Raw genomic sequence first — 21,951 nt, forward strand, 5'->3', positions numbered from 1 at the left:
ATACGGACCGATTGGACTGAAATTTTGTGTGGACATTCATGGGGGGAGGGGGGGTGTTATAGGCTAAAAATGTTGGAAATTTTTTTCTTCAAAATTTTGGAAACTTTTTCCTCGGGCAATGCAGGGCCTTTCATCTAGTTATCTATTAAAGTAAGCTTGCAAAGAATTGCTAAAAATAAAAAGAAGGACATTGTCAGAATTTAACTCTTGTTAAAATATAAACACGATATCTTCCTCATTGTTTCTCAAACAAATGATTAAAGGGTACTGTTGTAAATCTGACAACTTGAAACCACGTTCATGTCCTTTAAACACAAGGAAAAGATGTCGTATCTTAATTAGTCAAAAACAGCAACAATCATTAAAGATATATTTCAAAAAATGATTTTATTTTATACTTTATAAATCTTCATAAACTTTTTTTAACAACGGCTGTCAAAACTCAAAATTAAAACTAACGACGACGGAATATATACTGTCTCTATTTCACTAATTTCAATCACATTTTGATATCTAAATTCAATATCCCCCAAAAAAGCATAAAATACTGTATATACTTTAATATTCGAAATACAGAGTCCAGCAAAAAAGTATTAAATATCAAAAATCAATATTAAATGGGTAACAATCGGTTATCTAAAGTTTTAACCAAGACCTAAGATTTTATATTAAGGCGGAAATATAAACTATAAAAACATTAGAATGTAGACAAACATAACCCCCCCCCCCATAACTCTCTTATCAGTGCCTTATCAAAATACGCTTCTAAGGATCATATTCGATAAAAATCTACCCAATTCTGGAAATTCGACAAAATTATTTTAAAGATAACGTTTTATTCAGATTTTTCACGGCCAGAAGCAATTTTAATAAAAGTGTGCTGTGTGTTTTTTTTTAAATTTTGAAATGTCGGTCACAAAAATAAGTTATTTTCAACGAAACATTCTGTAAAGTGTCCATCTTCTATTTTAATTGTGAAAATTTTCTCTTTGTATAAATGTGAAATAAAAACAAACGAAAAATTTCGCAGATTTTAAATTAAAAATCGATTTTTGTTAGAGCCTATTTTTTGAAATTTTAATCATCCATAAACCTTCCCTGGGGTCATTGAGGTCCCACACAAAATTTGGTCCCGTTCGATTCAGCCGTGTTGACGTTTATTGGATACAAACAAAAAAACAAGCAAGCAAACACCCAATTGCAAGATATCAGTTGAAACAATTAAATACTACAAAATCTCACTATAGTTAAAAAAAATGAACAAAGACGACCTTTATTCCACAGTTTTCTGGTTCTCACCAAAAGCACAAAAGTACAGGAAAGGTGCACTGTGTGGATAAAAAGTTGCACAAAAAGAATCAGACTTCAGAGACAACTGTACGAAATTTAATCAGTCTTTTTACTTTAACATGTATACTTTGAAATGTTTCCCTCAGTAGTTTAAGTTTAATTAAAACCCAAGAATAAATCCTCAGAATGTTAGAGATTCAGGTTGTTAATTAATTCTCATTCTTTGCGGACAACCCTGTATGACCAGCTGATATGTCCGGCACTGCTTGTGAAACTTTTAAAAATCGAAATAAAAAAAAAATTTAGCCTATATTACCCCCCTAGGTTCTCAAGGGTTCCCTATAAAATATTACCCCCCTAGGTTCTCAAGGGTTCCCTATAAAATATTACCCCCCTAGGTTCTCAAGGGTTCCCTATAAAATATTACCCCCCTAGGTTCTCAAGGGTTCCCTATAAAATATTACCCCCCTAGGTTCTCAAGGGTTCCCTATAAAATATTACCCCCCTAGGTTCTCAAGGGTTCCCTATAAAATATTACCCCCCTAGGTTCTCAAGGGTTCCCTATAAANACTTAATTGATTCCAATAATCGATTTAAAAAAATTCTTTTTTTCTTAATTCATTTTCAGAAAAAGTTTTTTTTGAAAAATAAAAGAAAAAATTTTGTTTTCATTTTAGGCAGGGTAGGCCTATAGGGGAGCGGGATAATTTTTCTGTTCCGTCGTTACCCCAATCACAATTAAAACTGAAGGAACAATGTCAAATGTATAGCGGACCACGGGCAGCCGTAGTACATATGAATTTCCGAGCCGGGTCAACCTTTCCGGTCCCAGTTTGTACTGTATCGCCCGGACATTGGGTAAATAAAGCAGACACTCAATAGGACTGGTCCGTGCAACAAGGTTGACGCGGTCAGACTTCAGGTTGGATTTACTTTTACTAAAGGGTCAGAGGTGTGTGGGACAAACTGTTACAACTTTCCGAGAACAGAATTCTTGTAGTTTTGATTTGACATATCATAGAAAGGCAAACTTAATTGGTTCTAAAAATGAATTTTTAAAACTCTTTGTCTTTCAATTTCTTTTCCTAAAAGGAGGTTTTAATTGAAAAGTTTAAGTGTTAAAATGTAATTGAGTTTATTTCTTGATTAAGATTACTGCCCCGTCTTTTTCAAAGTTAACACATAGATATTAAAATTGTGTAGCCAAGGAGCATTTATTGAGCTCACATTGACAATGTAATTAATTTCAAATTTTGATTCTCAAAACAATAAAGTTGAATTGTTCACTAAATATTTTACATTTGTTAAAATTAGCTAAATATGTCTTTAAAGGGACTGTACAGTTAATTTCAAGTGACATCAAGTGGCATGTTCTATCGACAAAGGTGCTCTAAAAAGCTTTGTCTGATAAAGTATTAATTAGATTTCAAAAACCTATACAGACATTATCTAAATTAAACACTTTTTAAGTAAAAAAAGGTGTTATCTTCCAAATAATTAAACGTGTTCAGGGTAGTGATGTGAATCGGAAATGCCCATCTAAAAATGGAGGGTCACTTAAATTACGACGTGAGTCCCATTAAAGTTAAAACTTTTTCACACTCAGACGCTATAAACTGAAACCATGCCATGCCTTTGAGTTAGAAATAAACCTTATTTTAAACTTATTTCATTAAAAAATGTAATTATTTTAGTTCTTGAGCTTAAAACGTTTAAACGTTTGATCGTTTTCTTTTCTAAAAATTTAATTCTAAAAACGTTATTTTTAGAAAAGTTTTATTAATATAAAAGAATTGGAGGTAAGTTAACATTTCTCTGATGAACTAAATAGATTTCTATTTCTATACAATTAACTTTTTTCATATTATTTTAACTCTAATTGTATTCAGTATAAATAAAGAATCAACAAAACTGGAAGTTTCGAGATTTACACAAATCCCAAAACCAAAATTTATTAATAACAATTTTTAAACTAAACATTTTCAAATTACTATTTTTCAATTTTTTTTCACAGATTTCATCTGAAATCAAAACTCCTGTTTTTTATCCAGATTTTGTAGAACGGTTAAACCACAAATCATGGTGTATAAGTGTATGGTTAGGATGACATAGGGTAGGTAGAGAGGGATGGTCAAAAACATAACATAATACTCAACCCGAGTATAGGCTTTTCCGAAATACTTTCGACTTTCGTTCAACAACGGTACAGTTCTTATTTCTTTTTTAATATATTTTTATTGTAAACATGTCTATTTCTAGCTTGAATTATTGTTATGTCGATTCAATTTTGATGTCGACTTTGTCCGCGTTAGATTCTGGAAAAAACCTGGAATTTGAAGAAAATTGTCTTCAAATACATCCTCAAGCTTTACATATAGATCAATGGGTCAAAATTTCAAATATAAAAAGTTTACGCCATCAGATTTTTATATATGCAGGAATCATAAAAATAGGGAAAGGGTTCATGGTTTTATCTATGTTAAATTTTTTTTAGAATTTTTTGGTTCGAAATTTCGAAATCGATTGTTCCGTGTAAGCCTAGTTTGAATCCTATGATGATGCTGTACTAACTACACCGCTGGGCTCCCGTGTATTAGAAATATTTCAATAAATGGGTTGATGATGGAAAGGGGGGGGGGGGTTACAAGATTGTTGAACAAACTTTATCAAGCTCTTATTATCTACAAAAATTGTCGATATCTTCAGTAAATTAATTGTAAATTGTATTTTTTCTTCTTTTTAATTAACAGTAAACAATAAAACAAAACAATTAAGTATTTTAAAAGTTTGGGGGTTGAAATAGATTCTGATTGGTTTACGATTTACGAAAGAGAACTGAACCTTTTATCAATTTAGCGAGTATACATATATACTCTTATATATATATGCATAACTAAATAAATGCAAAATTGTTTCTTTCTTTGTCAAACCATGCAATTGGTCATTGAAATATCTTAGTTAAGGTGCAGAAGACTTAATTTGACTTTAAACTCGTCATATTTAAGAGGTTTTGGTCGTCTTTACAGTCTCATCCTGTACGAGAAATCATGTATATTCCAAAAAAATTTGCTTATTTTTACTTTTTAAAGAATTTGTCAAATAGCTGGTGACACAATTGCTATACGTCACTGTCAGTATTTACTAAAGCACCTTTTTAAGCCATAAGCTTCCCCCTCCCCCTTAGGGGACACATAAATCCCATCCTTTTCACTTCAGAAAATATAAGGCAAAATGGGACGGTACGTCAAATTAACAATGCCCACCTAGTAAAATGGGGGGTAGGGGGGATGGAAAAGAGGGAATTGGATAGTTTTGAAGATATACTTTTGAAAATGCTTGACAGAACAAGGCCTATATGATTAGACTAGTTGTTTATCAACCTCTCAAGCCGTTTAGAACTAAATGTATATCCAATCCAATGCAAATTATTTATTATAAACTCCTGAAAACAACACATGGTTTCGATAAAGAATCATTTCTAATAAAATTTTTGTCTAGATTAAGTAAAATATATTCAAAAATCGTGAACTCTCTCTTTAAATTGTAGAAAAAGTGTTACATTCTCTAACACTCTTTGGAAGTAGTGAGTCCCGTGTGAAACAAAGTAAACCTGAGAAAATCTGAATTTGATATTTGAATACGCAAAAAATGTAAAATTTGAGAAGAGGAAGCCGCCCTCCCCCCTCCCCCCTTACTCATTGCCACTCCGCCCCCTCTTTGCCGTCCGGATATATGATAATTGCATCATTCCGGGGAGTAATGTTTACATCATTAATAACTGCATCAGCTTTAAAGAATATTTTTTTCATGCTCTCCTGCGCCCGGCAAGATCACACGTCAAACCACTCTGTCAACTCAACATTTTTGAAGGGCGCACCGGCGCACAATCTTCATCCTGTCGCATTATTATTAATTATTATGATAATTAATTATTTTCGAAATATTTATTTCATATTCCTAAATTCTACAGGTGTGAAATTAGAAAGCTAAATGAGCAAAGTTTTAAGATTACAAAAAGATTACCATTTCACGAGTTCAGAACTAGGAGGGAGGTAATCTTGGTAATCTTATTTTTTCATAAATGTGCATGAGCTCTCTTGCAAAAATCAAAAATGAGTTATTTAGGTAAATCAGTAGGCCAAGGCGTTGTTCTACTTCCCAATAATCTACCCGGGCTCGCAAATTGATGCATCATTTTCATAGCTGTCTGGATCTCTGGGTTCCATCTATATAAAAGTGGCATGCAATCTCGTATTTTGTTATTGTCTATAGTAGCCATACTTCAATATGCAGTAGTAGGAATTCTTCTCTTTTAATTTATATTCTATTCGTTTTCAGCTCTTTACAAGGGGGGGGGGGAAAGGGGAGATGCCCCACAAAATATAAAAATAAAGAACGGGCCAAATCCTGCCCAAATAGTTCTTTCTAATCTAATTTTTTTTTATAAAGGATAAAATTAGTTATGAAATATTATTTCAAAGGCTCCCATCATATTATAAATATAGTAGTGCTAGCTTTTTAATAGATAGATAGATAGATAGATAGATAGATAGATAGATAGATAGATAGATAGATAGATAGATAGATAGATAGATAGATAGATAGATAGATAGATAGACAGATAGATAGATAGATAGATAGATAGATAAATAAGAATAGATTTCATGGAAAGTGTTTCATTCTGTTAATTTTTTTCTTCTATTTCCTGTGATATAAATCCAACAGTCTCTTTTATTCAAAGATTATCATTTTCAATTGATTTTGAAATAAAAAATTAAGGATATTGTATTTTTAATTCATTTAATGATCAAAATGATCAGACTTATGCAGTATGCATGTATTATAATAATAGATAATAAAACAATGATAATTGAAATATAAAATATTTCAATTTCTGCAATGTGTGAATCAAGATGTCCGTGAGAAAATAAAAAAAACCGATTTTGTAAAACAATAAACTTGTTCCAACTTGAATCAGTCTTGAAACTGTCGTGATATTGCATCATGCCATGCTGCCTCCATATGTAAAATATCAAATTTTCTGAACATAATTGAAAGAGGGGTTAAGTCAGGTCTTAGCATGGGGTTAGTTATCATTTTTAGCAAAAAATGCGCATTTGTTGTTAATGTGAAAAAGGAAATTCTGAAAAAAAGAATTGTTTTTAAGGACAAAGTAAACAGAAAATTGCTGAATTGCAGAAAAGATTTCAATCCAAGATGCATCAGGAAAATGTTATTTAATTCAAAATTTCTTTGCGACGTTTTTTTTAAATACAGCTTTCTGTAAAATATAAAAATATTTCTGAGGAATTTAGCAATTGACCTCATTTTGGGCTAAAAATTGACCAAATATTGTTGATGTGAACTAATGTGGTTAAACGTATTGAAGAAAAATCAGATTTTTTTTTTGTGCCACAAAGTTTAAAAACACATTGCAGAAAGGAAGGAAAATTCTTTCACAAGCTTAAGCTATGTTTCCCGTTTTGTGACGATGTAATACATGCAGATTTCAAACTTGATAAAATTCTAAATCTTTGCATGAAGTTTTTGTTTTTTAGTTTTTAAATAGCTTAGTCCTAACAATGTCCTCTTGTGTTATTGCAGATGAAGTCCGACGCTATAGTTACTCTGATAGAAAAACCCACAACTGAAAAATCTTTTTTTTTTCAAGAAAAAACATGAATATCTCAATAGACAGACTTTTGATTAGACAGCCTTTTTTTTAGAGAGTCAATTAAAAAATAAATCCGGCATCATTTCCTGCTTCATCCCTTGAGGGAAAGAGCAGAGGTGTTTTTGCAGGATCGTATTTAGAAGGGAAATATGAATAATGATATCTAGGATTAAATATGGGGTGGGGGTGGCAGAAAAAATAAGTTTTAAACGAATTTTGCGAAATTTGAAGATCTAAGTTTTTTGTTGTAAAAATGCAGAAACACATTTACAAAAATAGCTTCGAAATTTTGCGAAAATAAAATATATCGAGTTAGTTTTTAAATTCCGCGAAAAAGGATTCTCAAAACTTTTAAGAATTAGTTTATTAAATCAAATTACATTGAAATATTTGAGTCGTGGTCGTAGTTTCTATCGAAGGTGGAGTACTTGGTCGTAGGTTTCTATTGAATGTGGAGTACTTGGTCGTAGGTTTCTATTGAATGTGGAGTACTTGGTAGTAGGTTTCTATTAAATTTGGAGTACTTGGTCGTAGGTTTCTATTGAATGTGGAGTACTTGGTCGTAGGTTTCTATTAAATTTGGAGTACTTGGACGTAGGTTTCTATTGAATGTGGATTACTTGGTTATATGGTTTCTATCGAATGTGGAGTACTTGGTTGTATGGTTTCTATCGAATGTGGAGTACTTGGTCGTAGGTTTCTATTGAATGTGGAGTACTTGGTTATATGGTTTCTATCGAATGTGGAGTACTTGGTCGTAGGTTTCTATCGAATGCTCACAAAAGAACCGAATGACAGACTACAAAAAAACAGTAATTTGAACCCTTTTAAAACATTTCGTAATAAAATAATGTTTTTGCATAATGTATGTCAAACAAAATAACGAAAATAATGACAGACCCAAAAATGCTCTAAACTTATTTTTAAATAATTCTCAACCCTAACTAACTTACATGTCTAAAAAGTCTGCTTTGCTATTTGTTTATTTATTTAAAAAAACATCAAGTTTAAACAAATCATATCATTTAATCCTAATCTGTCTCGCCTAAACAGACAACGAAAAACAAATAAAAAATGATTTTGACAATTCAAGATAAATATGAAGATTCTATCATTTCGGTGTGTAAGGGGGCTTTGCCTCCTCTCCCTTATAGAAGATAGAGGCCTTATAGCCTGATAACATGTTATAAAGTTTGTAGCTTAATTAAAGTAACAAAATGCAATATTAAGTAGACGTATCCAATCAAAATCATAATACCTGACAGTTTTTAACCTAAATATTTTATAGAAGAGAGCTAAATGTGTAAAGTTCAAATACTCATATAATCTTTTTTATCTGTAAATCTGAATATATTTAGATTTTTAGATTGGTAGATAAATGCTGAGAGCAAATTATATTCTAAAGATAGACCGTTGAAAACAACACTTACAAAATCTTTCATTATATTTATCTATCTATCTCTCTCTGAGAATTTGCTACAAGACATCAATTTTATCTAATTAATATGAATTATAATTCTAATAAATTCATGTTTTTATATAACTATTTACATTGAATAACCAAGTTCTTTCCTTCTTTTCCAAATCATTTAATAAACCATTTACAGACCACATTAAATGATAACATTTAACTTTAACTTGGGATCGTCAGATTTGAAGAGTTTCAAGTCGTCTTTACAGTCTCATCCTTTGTGGGTAACCCTGTAATTCCAATCCAAACACCTAACTTCTCTGAAACTCCCCCCCCTCTCCCCTATCCTACTATGCTACTTATAACTCGAGATCCAATAGATAACATGGTCTATTCAACTATACACATAATAACTACCTATTCACTTTAACCCCATAAATAAAGAATTCGACAAAATTTCAACGATTTTTTCAAATTTAGATTTGCGCTGAACACTAAAAGCGATATTTTAAGATCTACGCTAATTTGTTTGGACAATATAAAAAGGTTGTTTAATAAACAAATCTATCCTTCTAAAAGAGATTGCAATCGTAATTTCAAGTGACCCTCCATACAAAAATAACAATGCCCGATTCACAACGCGCGCTAACCTTGCAAACCTTTTCTGATCAATAATGTGGTAGATATGATCGTTTTACTATGCTTGAATATGTTTTAAATCTGATAATTCCTAAATACTTTTCTGCAGTAGATATGCGCAAGTAGCTTTTGTAGATAAACTACAATTTAAAATAATCAGTTTTCAAAAATAATAAACATTGTATACTTGATCAGTAAAAGCTTTTAAAGGATACACTCCTGTATGCCGAGTCCATTAGCGCCTGATCCAATCAGGGTTTAGTCATGTGTTTGATGTCTATTCTAAACCAATAGAAATAGTATGGCGGTAACATCTATCTTTCTATATATCTCATTATCCAATTAGAGATGAATCCTTCAATCGGCGCTATCAGCAAATGGAAATATTTACTTCTATTGAAACTATGGTGGATACTGGATACCGTTCACATCGAGCATTGGAATTTTTATTTGGAGGGTGAATTGAACGTACGCATACAATTAATTAAAGTTTTATCTTACTTTTCACAGAGAAGAGAAAGGGGTTCATTAATTGAAATTATTAATTAAAGAATTTACGTCCTAATAACACCTCCACTTTGAATTTAGATCAGATGAATTTAATAATTAGTAAGTTTGATAGAAAAAGAATACTTTTAAAAAATAGTTATGAAATTAAATTATCTTTAAGGTTTTACAAAAGTATTAATTTTAGTTCAAAAGACCGTAAACTTTGTTTTTACATAAATATAAATATTGCTCCTCATGTCATATTTGAATTTATGGATCAGTCCCTGCCAGTAATCTTTTGTTTCATCCTTGAAAGATACTAATTTCCCCTGTTTTTTTACAGTGTACACCGTGTATACTGATAAAGAGGGTGTATAAGTACCCAATTTAAACATTCCAACCCTTTTCAGAGTTTATAATTTATTCTCCTTCTTTTATCATTATTATTTTAAATCAGAAATATCTATAAGATAGTTGAGCCAAAATAAAGTGGAAAAATTTAGTTTTAAAGGGACTGTCAACAGTTTATAGAGTGTCATGTCCGATTTACAACACTACCAATAAATCATCGCCATGTAATGGTAAAGATATCATTGATTTTCTTTCTGTAAATAGATTATTTCCAATAATGGGTTTCTGTTAAAATCACTCCACTTTAAACTAAACTTGAAAGCAAGATTACTAGCTTGACTTTGTGACCTCGTAGCCCTTATAGTATAGATTTTAGGCACATAAGTAAGATTATAGCAAATTTATTCAGTTAAAGTATAAAAATTCAAAACATTTTTGTTCTTCTCAATAGCTCTTTAAAAAGAAGAGTTATAATTAAAATTATAAAAGATTTAAATCTTTGTTGCAATTGACTTGACTAAGGGATTTATGCAGTAGAGACAAAGAAACAAATAGTCAGAAGTTAACACTGTCCTGGATAGAAGTGCAACGATATTTCCTCACTATTGTGCAGAATAATGGTTTAAAGGTACTGTTGTGAATCGGGCTCTAGAAAAGAGGACTTACTAAAAATAAATACGCTTATTATACAGTCAAAATATAAAAAAAATCAAATGTCCGTTCTTTTGTTTCGTTCCTAAAGATGGTGTCTATTTACGGTTCAGATTTTCGAAAGTCTATAACTTTTTACTTAAAGTATTCATCTCTGTGTTTTTGTTGTTTGTATGTTCAATAATTGTGCATTAACCTCTTATTTATCTGGGGAACATGGTAGAACCACGGGAATGTTCTTAGCTTGGTTCGAAAATTTTAACTTGAGTGATTTGATTTTATAGATAAAGCTTAGGTTTTCAGACAAAGGTTTTCTATCTATCTCATTATCCAATTAGAGTTATGAATCCTTCAGTAAATGGAAATATTTACTTCTATTGAAACTACAGTGAAACTAGTATTTACAGCAGTAATTTCTGTCTGTTTGGTTGTTGGTGTTCCCGATCATAACTCATGAATCTCTTGGCCACTTTTTGAGACAAAGCTGGGTTCCCAATCTAGTCGCATGCTTGATAATATAAATGAGCGTATTTTTAATACTTGGATACAAACTATTAAAGACATATATAGTATAGGGGCGTATATCCAGATTTCTTAGAATATAATTAGTTTATATTGGTTCATCACGATGTATATCTATCAATCTATCTATCCATCTACTAATAACGACCTATGTAAAACAAAGCATGTGTCTTTATTCTTTATTTAAAAAATTAAAACTTGGTAAAAACTAAGAAAATACCCATATAATTTATTTCTCTGTAATCTCTAATAGTTTTTGAATTTGTAAAGTGCAATCAAGATTTTTGGGACCATCAGTACCGTGATATTACTACCTAATTACCCCCCCTCTCCCCCTCATTTCCCGCCACCCACATAATATTTTGGGCTGGATAAAGCATGATGTCACAAAAAAACTAACTTTCGATCAGTGTTGCTCTGTTTCGTTCGTAGCATGCTAGCTTTGCTACTTTTTAAAAATATTAATTTGAGATATCATATGACAATGTTTTGGACACCCTGCATGGCTGGCGATCTAATCACCGAATACCTTCCCGAGTAATTATATTTGTTTTCTGGGCCAACCATAACACCATCATAGATACTTTATAATGTACAGGGTGTCACAAATAGGAGATACTTTATAATTTACAGGGTGTCACAAATAGGAGATACTTTATAATTTACAGGGTGTCACAAATAGGAGATACTTTATAATTTACAGGGTGTCACAAATAGGAGATACTTTATAATGTACAGGGTGTCACAAATAGGAGTAGATTTTAGATTAAATTAGATAAATTCAACTTAGACAAATAGTAAGGTCAAATTTATTCGATACTAGCTGAAGTGCCCGGCGTTGCCCGTGGAATTTTAGAAACACGATTTTTTGCCTTTGTTACCTCCGGGGTACTTAAGGGTTACTCAAGGGTTTTTTAAAAAATCATCCATTTTTGTCAAGCCGTTTGGCCGGCTATAGCTAACATATATACAAATATATATGAGCGAAGAGCTTTATTCTATAGATTAAAGGAAAAACTTTGTGAATAGCTCCTGGAGTTTTGATTTTAGGCCAAATATGTGAAAGGCAGATTTATGTGGTTGTTATAAGATTTCAAACAAACTTGAAATTAACTTTATTTTGACGTGACATAGGTAATATGGTCCACACGGAAAGCCGTAGTACATTTGAATTTTCAAGCCGGGTCAACCTTTCCGGTCCCAGTTTGTACGGTATCGCCCGGACATTGGGTAAATAAAGCAGACACTCAATAGGACTAGACGGTGCAACAAGGTTGACGCGGTCAGACTTTAGGTTGAATTTACTTTTACTGAATTGTCAGGGGTGCGTGTTCAAATAAGTTTCAGCTTGCATAAAGGTATTCACGAAAATATACTTTATGATCGTCTTTATTTTTTGTATGTCGGTTATCTGTTATTTTTTCTTAAGAATTGGCGGAGTTAAAAATAAAATATAAATTATTTTAGTACGCCTTAAAAAATTAATTTAACACAAATTTTCTGTTATCAAAACCTTTCTTTCCTTCAATTTTTATTATATTATTTTTTTCTTTCAGTTTAAACTGAATTCTATTTGCAAACAATTTAATTTCTTTTCTTTGATTAATATTCTTGTCGTCGCAGCGCTCGGTCCCCTAGCCGGACCTAGCTGCGGCGCTTGGCCTCTAAGTTGTGTTAGGAAGTGGCAAGTTGGTAGTTTTCAAACTGAGATTGGTGGGGTACACTAGAGAGGAGGGGGGAGGGGGCTCAAGTACCCCCCCCCCAAACAGCATGGGGCTGTTAGATAGGTAGATGTATTGCTAGGTAAATAGGTAGATAGGTAAATAGGTAGATAGGTAAATAGGTAGATAGGTTAATAGGTAGATAGGTAGATATATTGCTAGGTAGATAGGTAGAAAGGTAGATATGTATAAAGGTAGATAGATAGATAGGTATAAAGGTAGATATGTAGATAAGTATATAGGCAGGTAGATAGACAGGTAGATAGGTAGATAGGTAAATAAGTATATAGATAGGTAGATAGGTAGATAGGTAGGTAGGTAGGTAGGTAGATAGGTAGAATAGAGTAGAGTAAAGGTAAGTATGTATGATTATTAAACTATGTGTTCCCTGTTATTTAGTATAATCTACTCTCTTACTTGAATCTATCAAATCTTCCTATAATAACTGGGCTGCCCTATCTCTTCATCTATCTATATATCTGTCTATCTATCTATCTGTCTATCTATCTATCTATCTATCTATCTGTCTTTCTGTTTATCTTTCTATCTGTCTATCTATCTATCTGTTTATCTATCTATCTAGCTATCTGTCTATCTATTTATCATCTAATACCAAATTTAAAATCAAAAACTTCATGTATGGCCGGGAGAGCATTTTTATATCAGGAATATGGGTTTTATTCGAAATATGCTTTGATTACACTGACTTGAAGCTTAATTTCAAATGAACCCTCAATGCAAAGATGACAAAGCCCGATTCACAACGGTACCTTTAACATTTTTATCTTATTAATAAATTGGTAAATTTTGTCGTTTTCCTCGTTTGAAAGTATTTATTTCAGATTGATTAATGATGATAATAAGTTTTCCTGCAGTAGAAATGCGCAAGTAACTTGTACATTTTATTTATTTATCCATTCATTTGTAGAGAAACCACAATTGAAAATTATCTCTTTTTTTTAAATTATAAACATTAAAATATAATCTAAACTTGACCAGTAAAAGATATAAATGGAAACCGTTGCAAATCGGGCAAGTTCAACTTTGCATGAATTGGGTCACTTGAAAAAATTAATTTAAATTCTTTTCACTTTTCGTTGACAATCTGTAAAACAGATATCTTACTCATGTTATACTTCATTGCAGAGATCGGAGTTCTAAAGAATTGAGTCTTTTGAATCCTATATTTCCAACTTGAAGGTGTATTCTTTGACATGTCAGACTTAGATTATTTGATCTAAAGCAGTTTGAAATATCAAAGGGTTAAGATAATCGGTTTATTAGAATATCGGAGTTTCAATTTCTTTGTAGAAAAATTAACCAGGGCGTATTCAGGAACTGGCCCAGGGGGCGCTTAATTTGTTTTCCAAGGGGAGACTCAGGGGGCCCAAAACCCACTGGTAAAATTAAATTTGTCTGATCCAAGGGGGCTCAGCCCCCATAGCCCCCCCTTGAATACGCCTCTAAAGTTGACCAACGAGTTGCATTTATGTAATGAACCAGGTTTCTACTGATACAACTAGCGACCCCCCGCGGAGATCAATCAAAACTAGGTTCCTGGACCCCCCCCAGCATATCCTGGTTTTCAAGTACCCCAGCAGGGATAGGGTTAAGAAGAAAATATAGACACATTTTTAAAAATTATTGTATTCCAAAATACTTAATGTTTATTTTATGCATTTCTGTTCTGGGTCTGCAGCCATCATTGATGAACTTTATTGATTGTTTACGATCAAATGAAATATTAAGTATTATTGTAAATCTGAAATATTGTCCATTGTTTTCTTCTGACGGGGCAAATATTAATCAAAGATTGAATTTGTATTTGTTGTCTGATAGTGAAGGTCGTATACGATAGATAAATTTGAAAAACCAACTTTAAAAGATACAAACTTAGCGAATAACTTTTGAATCAAAGTCTGCAAATAATAAAGCTCTTCGCTTATACATATTTATATCTTAGCTACAGAATAGCTGGCCTAACGGCTGGAGTGAATGGGCTGATTTTTTTTGAAAAATCGGATTTGTTTTTCAATATTAGTTATTTTCTTTTATTCCACGGGCAACGCCGGGCACTTCAGCTAGTAGTTATATAATCCTTTTCATGAGGTGGTCCCACGGACCCGTCCCCATTTGTTTTTTTTTCATATTTTGACAATATGCAAGTAATGGTTAAGCTGAAAGGCTGATGTTTTTAACCAACTGCAGATTGCATTAATTGTGCGGAATTTTTTGTGCTCAAATTCCTTTGAAGTGAGCTCACATATTTTTAGTTTTTTTTCTTAATTATGAACTTGCAATTAAAATATTTTTCAAATATTTTTGCATATATCTAAACCGGCAAGGTCAGGGATTTTTCAGAATTGTATTTTAATATTTTTTTCCTAATCATTTTTGAAGCCACTTTTTATGTAAATTTTATATTCAGATTTTCAAAAAAATACAAAATATATGAAATGTTTTTATAACTTTACAAATAAAGAAATGAGGTACTTTGGACGCCACAGAGAGAGGTATTCTATTTATTTAAAAGTTTTCAACTGTGGATTAAGTATACGTGTTTATTTATTGCAAACCTTAAACTGTTTAAATCTTATAACATACGAAGAAGCAAAAATTGATTCTTATATTTAATAAAAATTAAAAACGTTTTTATGAAAAAATGCTTATTTAAGGCCTCCAATAAAGTCTAAAACCTTTTAAGTTATAATTCAAGGTTACCTTGCACCCAACCATGCTCACTGCTTAGCATAAGATAACAAAAAAGTGCGAATTTAACATATTTTTGCAAAGTTTTCAACAAATTTAACAAGAATTTACATTTTGATCAACGGATAAGCCGTCGCCCGATAACTCCCGGGCACGAGCAGAGATGCAAATAAATAAAATTCGAAAATAAAGAATATTTAATTTCACTTTTTAAATAATATTTCATTGTTTCTCTACAATTTATAACAACAATCAAAAATGGTGTCGCAGTAAAATTGTCAAAATTCCGAAATTTACATCGAGCGCAAAAATTTGCTTTAGGACAAGTTGGTAGATCCTAGGGGTTAATTCCGTCAAACATCTTGTACCGGCTGTCATGACCCTTTACGGTGAAGGAGGAGGGGGGGNGTCCGATTTAATTATATAGAAAGGGAGGGAAAAGCTTGCTCTAGGTAAGATAAATGAAAGGGAGAGTAAGGCTTAAATTCAGTCCCAAGCTGGAAAGGAATTGAGTCTTTGCCACAAACTCAAATTTTGCAAACCTTCAAACATTTCAAACTTAGTCGATTTGATCTAACAGAATCCATTGTTTGAAATATCTAAGGTCTACGACTTAGGGTTGAAAAGATATAGGGATTAGAAAGTGAGAGTTTGTGGCAACAACTTTATACCTTTTGACTTTTTATTAATTCCCTTTTTGTATTCCGTCTACTGTCTACGGTCTACTGTCTACTGTCTACTGTCTACTGTCTACTGTCAACTGCCTACTGTCTACTGTCTACTGTCTACTGTCTACTGTCTACTGTCTACTGTCTACTGTCTACTGTCTACTGTTTAAATTAAAAGTATGGTCACAAATGACAATAAAATGTAAGGCCGTGGTTGTTGTCAAACTATTAAATAATCTGCCCCTTCATATGTTTGTTTAGTTTAACACAATTAGACCTAATCGTAAACAAACAAACAATCTTGGCTTGTGGCAGAATCAGTTAAACAATAAATAGTTCCACCCAAGCTTCTTATCAAAGACATATATATTAAAATTATTTATTTTCAAAATTCTTAATGTTTATTTTTAAAGAATATCTCTCTTAAATGCTGTGTATAAAGTCGTAAAATCAGAGTTTACGCTTCTGCTAGCGTACTGTGTGAACACAATTTATAGACCTAATCGTAAACAAACAATCAGTTCAGGCTTGTTGCAGAATTATTTAAACAGTAAAATTGTTCCACCCAAGCTTCTTACCTGAGAATTCTGAAATTTATAAAATTGAATCTCTTGCTTTATAAAGTAAAATTTAACCAGATTTAATAAAAAAAGGAGAATTAGTTTAACTACTAATAGTTTAACCACTTCTCTTGTGCGGCAGTTCAAGTTGTATAGAAGTGGTTTAACTAAATCTTCGTAGTTGAACCACTTTTAGTTAAATCTACCCCTAGAAGAATTAATTTGGGAATTTTTTTATTCTTGCATGGGGAGAAGGAATTGAAGGGGGTGGTGTTAAAAATGAGAAGGCTTTGTTTTACCCCCACCTCTCCAAATCAAATTTATGATTGCGCGAAGTGTTTATACATTTATGTATCTATCTACCATACCCTTTATAACTACCTAATCTAGTTGAGTTGTAAGTGAATCTAGTTATCAAGTATCAACCTATACCTTCATTATGCCTACCTTCCTAAACCCATTTTCAACCCAAGCAACTACCTAACGACTCCTTTTAGTACATGCCGTACTCTTAAAAGTTCGTCCCAAACTGTATCTGTCCAGGTTCAACCCGTCCGCTATCACAGTCAACCAGGACACAATCCACACACTTCAATCCCGTGAAGTGTCAACACCATTATCACTGGGCGCGATCCCGGTTGCTATTCAACAAGCTATTACTCAGGTTCTGAATGCCACACAGGAACACAAGCATAGCTATCAAACCGGCTATTACTTAGGCTCTAAATGCCACACAGGGCCACAAGCGTAGATATCACACAAGCTATTACTCCGGCTCTTAATGCCACGCAGGGACACAAGCATAGCTATCAAACCGGCTATTACTTAGGCTCTAAATGCCACACAGGGCCACAAGCGTAGATATCACACAAGCTATTACTCCGGCTTGTAATGCCACACAGGGACACAAGCATAGCTATCAAACAACCTATTACTCCGGCTTGTAATGCCACACAGGTACACAAGTGTAGCTGTCAAAAAGCTTTTACTCAAGCTCTAAATGTCACATAAGGACACAAGCATTGGCTATCTGTCAAGCCCTTAGTCGATTCTACCATATACTGAGGTAAGCTCTCAACCCGAATACTCAATGGCCGGGGGTACAATTACTCTACATTGTAATCAAAGCAGAGTTCTTATTCTAACTAATTGCATTACAGTTTATTAGGTTACCAGTTAAATTAATAGACGTAATTACAATTCCTACGTCGTTATCTATATGATTTAAAGCAAATCATGTTACGTATTACACAGCACAATCAGAAATAGTCGCAAGTTAAGATATACGTCACATATATCACATGATTAAGCTAACCATGCTACGTATTCATTTAGGGACGTAAAAATGAATTATTGGGTTTTACGTACAACGTACTGCAAATTTTAGGGAATATTGTATAATCCGATATTTATTACATTCTTACCCTCCAATCTAATCTACCTTAACCTACCTGACCTCTTTTTCAATTAGCTACCTAATTAACCTCCTTCAAATTCAACCTTCCTATATATACAGGATTACCCATAAAGGATGAGACTAAAACTCTTTAAATCTGACGATTTAAGGTAAGAATAAGTCTTCTGCTATAAGTGCAAACTTTCAATGGCTTATTTACTGAGTTGGCAAACAGAGAAACAAGTATATATAGTCACAGGGAATCCCGAATAAAAAGAAAAAGGACAGTACAAATTAAGTAGAATCACGCGTTTCTGAAGTCTCATCATTTGTGGGTAACCCTGCACATAACCTAACCTCTTACTTACCTGACTACTTACCTTTCATTCTTCTATCCAAAATACCTTTATCTATCTATCTCTCTATCTCGCTATATATCTATCTATCCACATATCTATCTATCTATCTATCTATCTATCTATCTATCTATCTATATATCTATCTATCTATCCTTCTATCTCTCTATATCTCTATCTCTCTTTCTCTCTATCTCTCTATCTCACTATCTATCTATCTATCTATCTATCTATCTATCTATCTATCCATCTATCTCTATATATATCTATATATCTATCTATCCATCTATCTCTCTATCTATCTATCTATCTATCTATGTATCTAACTGTCGTGTATCCATCTAGTGAGAGCACATGCCCCCTATCGTACAAGGGAAATTGACTCATTGGACACTGATAGGTTAGATAGCTTGGGTAGCTTTGATCCTAGATAGGTTTAGATACACCAGTCATCCATCATACTTTGCAAATATATATATATATTGACTAGGATTCCAGAGTGCTTCGCACTCCTCTTTATAATAATAATATAATAATTACCTTTTTCTATTTAATCTATCGGTACGTTTTTTCATACTTTTGAGAGGTATGACACAAATTGCAATCGCGTGAATTGTTTTGTTTTTAAGATGATTTTTTTTATTCGAAAAAAATTTCAAGCAAATAAGCGCCATATACCTTCAGCCGCTTTGACGTTCATACATTAGAAGCGAGATTTATGTGTAAAAACACTCTTCATAAAGCTAATTTAGTTTTTTATCAAAAACACGATACAAATATTCAATCCTAAATGATACTTTTTATCATAGTATAGTATTTTATTTCTTTACAATTAATTGTTAAAAAGTGTTTGAGGTAAAACAATTTGCGTTACAGTTATATTGTGCGGACGTGGAGAATTTTGAGAAAATGTGCTTTTTTAATTATCAAAATTAATCAGTGTTTTTATGTTTAGAATTGCTTAACTCTTCAGATATTTAAGAATAAATTATTTTAACCCTATCCTTGCTGGGGTACTTGAAAACCAGGATACGCTGGGGGGAGGGGGCAATTTTACCCCTCTTCCAAATCCCAAGTTCGATGTGCAAAAGTGACAAATGGAAATGTTTTATGCTCCACTTTTAAAATCTGCAAAAAAATTAGCCAAAATTGAAATTTTCTGCAAAATCAAGTTAAATGGTAAAAATGTATGCAAAGAGTTATGTCCAAAAAATGATGAAATATACATTTTTGAAAAGCCCTTGACCATGCCGCATTTCTAATATGCAAAAATTTTTGCCAAATTTTAAACAACCTGATGTGAAATTAAGAAATTTAATAACGTGCAAATAATTTGCAAAAATGTCTTTGCAAAACTTTTGCAATCCGTTTCCTTGTGATAGGCTTTTCAAAATTTGACAACTAAAAGTGGGTCAAAACAAATATTTAGTTTGTTACAGAAAAAAGTAGTCAGGCAGTTATTATAAAAGGGGGCTGTGGGTATTCAGAAAAAGTCACAAAATCTCAACAGCCTCAAACCAATACATTTTGAGTTATGTAAAAAACTATAGGGGGGGGGGATTAATCATCCCCCCCCAGCAGGAATAGGGTTAACACCTAGTATTATAATGAAAAAAAACATAAAAACTGGATACTGGATACTGGATATTAGACAATGGATAAAGAAGGATTAATACTCGATACTGGACACTTGATACTGGATACTGGATACTGGTTACTGGATACTGGATACTGGATACTGGATACTGGATACTGGATACTGGATACTGGATACTGGATACTGGATACTGGATACTGGATATTGGATACTGGATACTGGATACTGGATACTAAATAATGGATACTGGATATTGGATATTGGATACTGAATACTGGATACTGGATACTGGATAGATGGATACTGGATACTGGATAATGGATACTAGATACTGGATACTAGATACTGGATACTAGATACTGGATACTGGATACTGGATACTGGTTACTGGATACTGAATACTGGATACAGAACTGATGTCACCAGCTATAATATTGAAGTTGTCACTGGGCAATGATAAATGATGTTCCATATCTATAATATATCTAGAAACTCTAGAAAAGGATTTAAGTAGATACTAGGCTGTAAGCCCTGAGTAAACACTGCATATAACAGGGTTAGATATTCTTCAAATCTAAAATACAAAATTTTTTTTAAATTTAAGTTTCCAAGAATTTTTTTTTTTTTGATTTAAAAAAAAATTTTAATTGTTTAAATATATTGACCCCTGTGAAGGGGGCAGGTGGGCTTAAGGATGAAGGGAGGGGTTATGGTTTTTAAGGGGTTAAGGGAATGATAATAAGGAGGAGGAAGGGGGGGGGGCAGGACAATATTTGCTCTAAGTTTTAGCGAAGAGACAAAAATAGAATATTAGAAAGATAAAATAATAATAAATTGCAAAGATATAGATATAAGTAAAAAAGTAAGAGTGTCATAAAAATTATCAGAAACAGCAGAGAAAAAGAAAGAAAAAAGTTCATACTACACAGAATATTTTCTATGCATGTCAAAGCAGTATCACTCGATCCCCATAGTATGTCACTCGATAGCATGTCTAACCAAGAAATTTACCTAACATAAATTATTTAATATTTTTATTTTTCGGCAATTGAGGCAGGGGGGGGGGGCTTCCATTTTCATACCATGATAGAGACAAAGATAAATAGATAGAAAGGACATTATAGATATTTCGGAATGGATACTAGATATACAGATAAATATTGTCCAACTGAAAGATAAAACCCAACTAAAGAGGAAGCTACAAATAGTTAAATAGACATTTAGAGAGATAGATAGATATATTTAACAATAGATAGATAGATATATTTAACAATAGATAGATAGATATATTTAACAATAGATAGATAGATATATTTAACAATAGATAGATAGATAGCGGATGATATATATAGAGCAGGCAGGAAAGATAAAACTGTTAAAAGATTTGAACGCTTAGAAAAGGCTTGAACACAAAAATACCGCGAAAAGGAATTGAGTCTTTGCCACAAACTCTGATTTTCTAATCACTTATATCTTTGGAACCGAATGGTGCAGACCTTAGATATTTCAAACTATGAATTCTGTTAGATCAAGTAATCTGAGTTTGAAATATCAAAGGTTTACAACATCGAGTTCTAAGGTATTGAGGTTTAAAAATTTGATTTTGTTCCAAAGAATCAATTCCTTTACCCTTTGAATTTAATTCTTATAAACGTACCATAAAACAATGAGACTTGAGAGAAGTGCAGCTGTAAGTATCTTATGAATATGGTTTTTTAACCATTTAGAAGACAATATAGGGGCAAAGCGCTGTGTCCTTTTAGAACAGAAAAGAAATTCTTGTAATTAATATTTACATTGAATTTAGGAAGAAAAAAACATACAAATTTAGCATAAAAAAACTAAAATATATCTTATGGATAATAAATTGTTGATCATAAAAAAATAGTTAGATAGATAGATAGATGAACAGTAATA

Source organism: Eurytemora carolleeae, unplaced genomic scaffold, assembly GCF_000591075.1.
Source record: "Eurytemora carolleeae unplaced genomic scaffold, Eaff_2.0 scaffold188, whole genome shotgun sequence".
NCBI lineage: Eukaryota > Metazoa > Arthropoda > Copepoda > Calanoida > Temoridae > Eurytemora > Eurytemora carolleeae.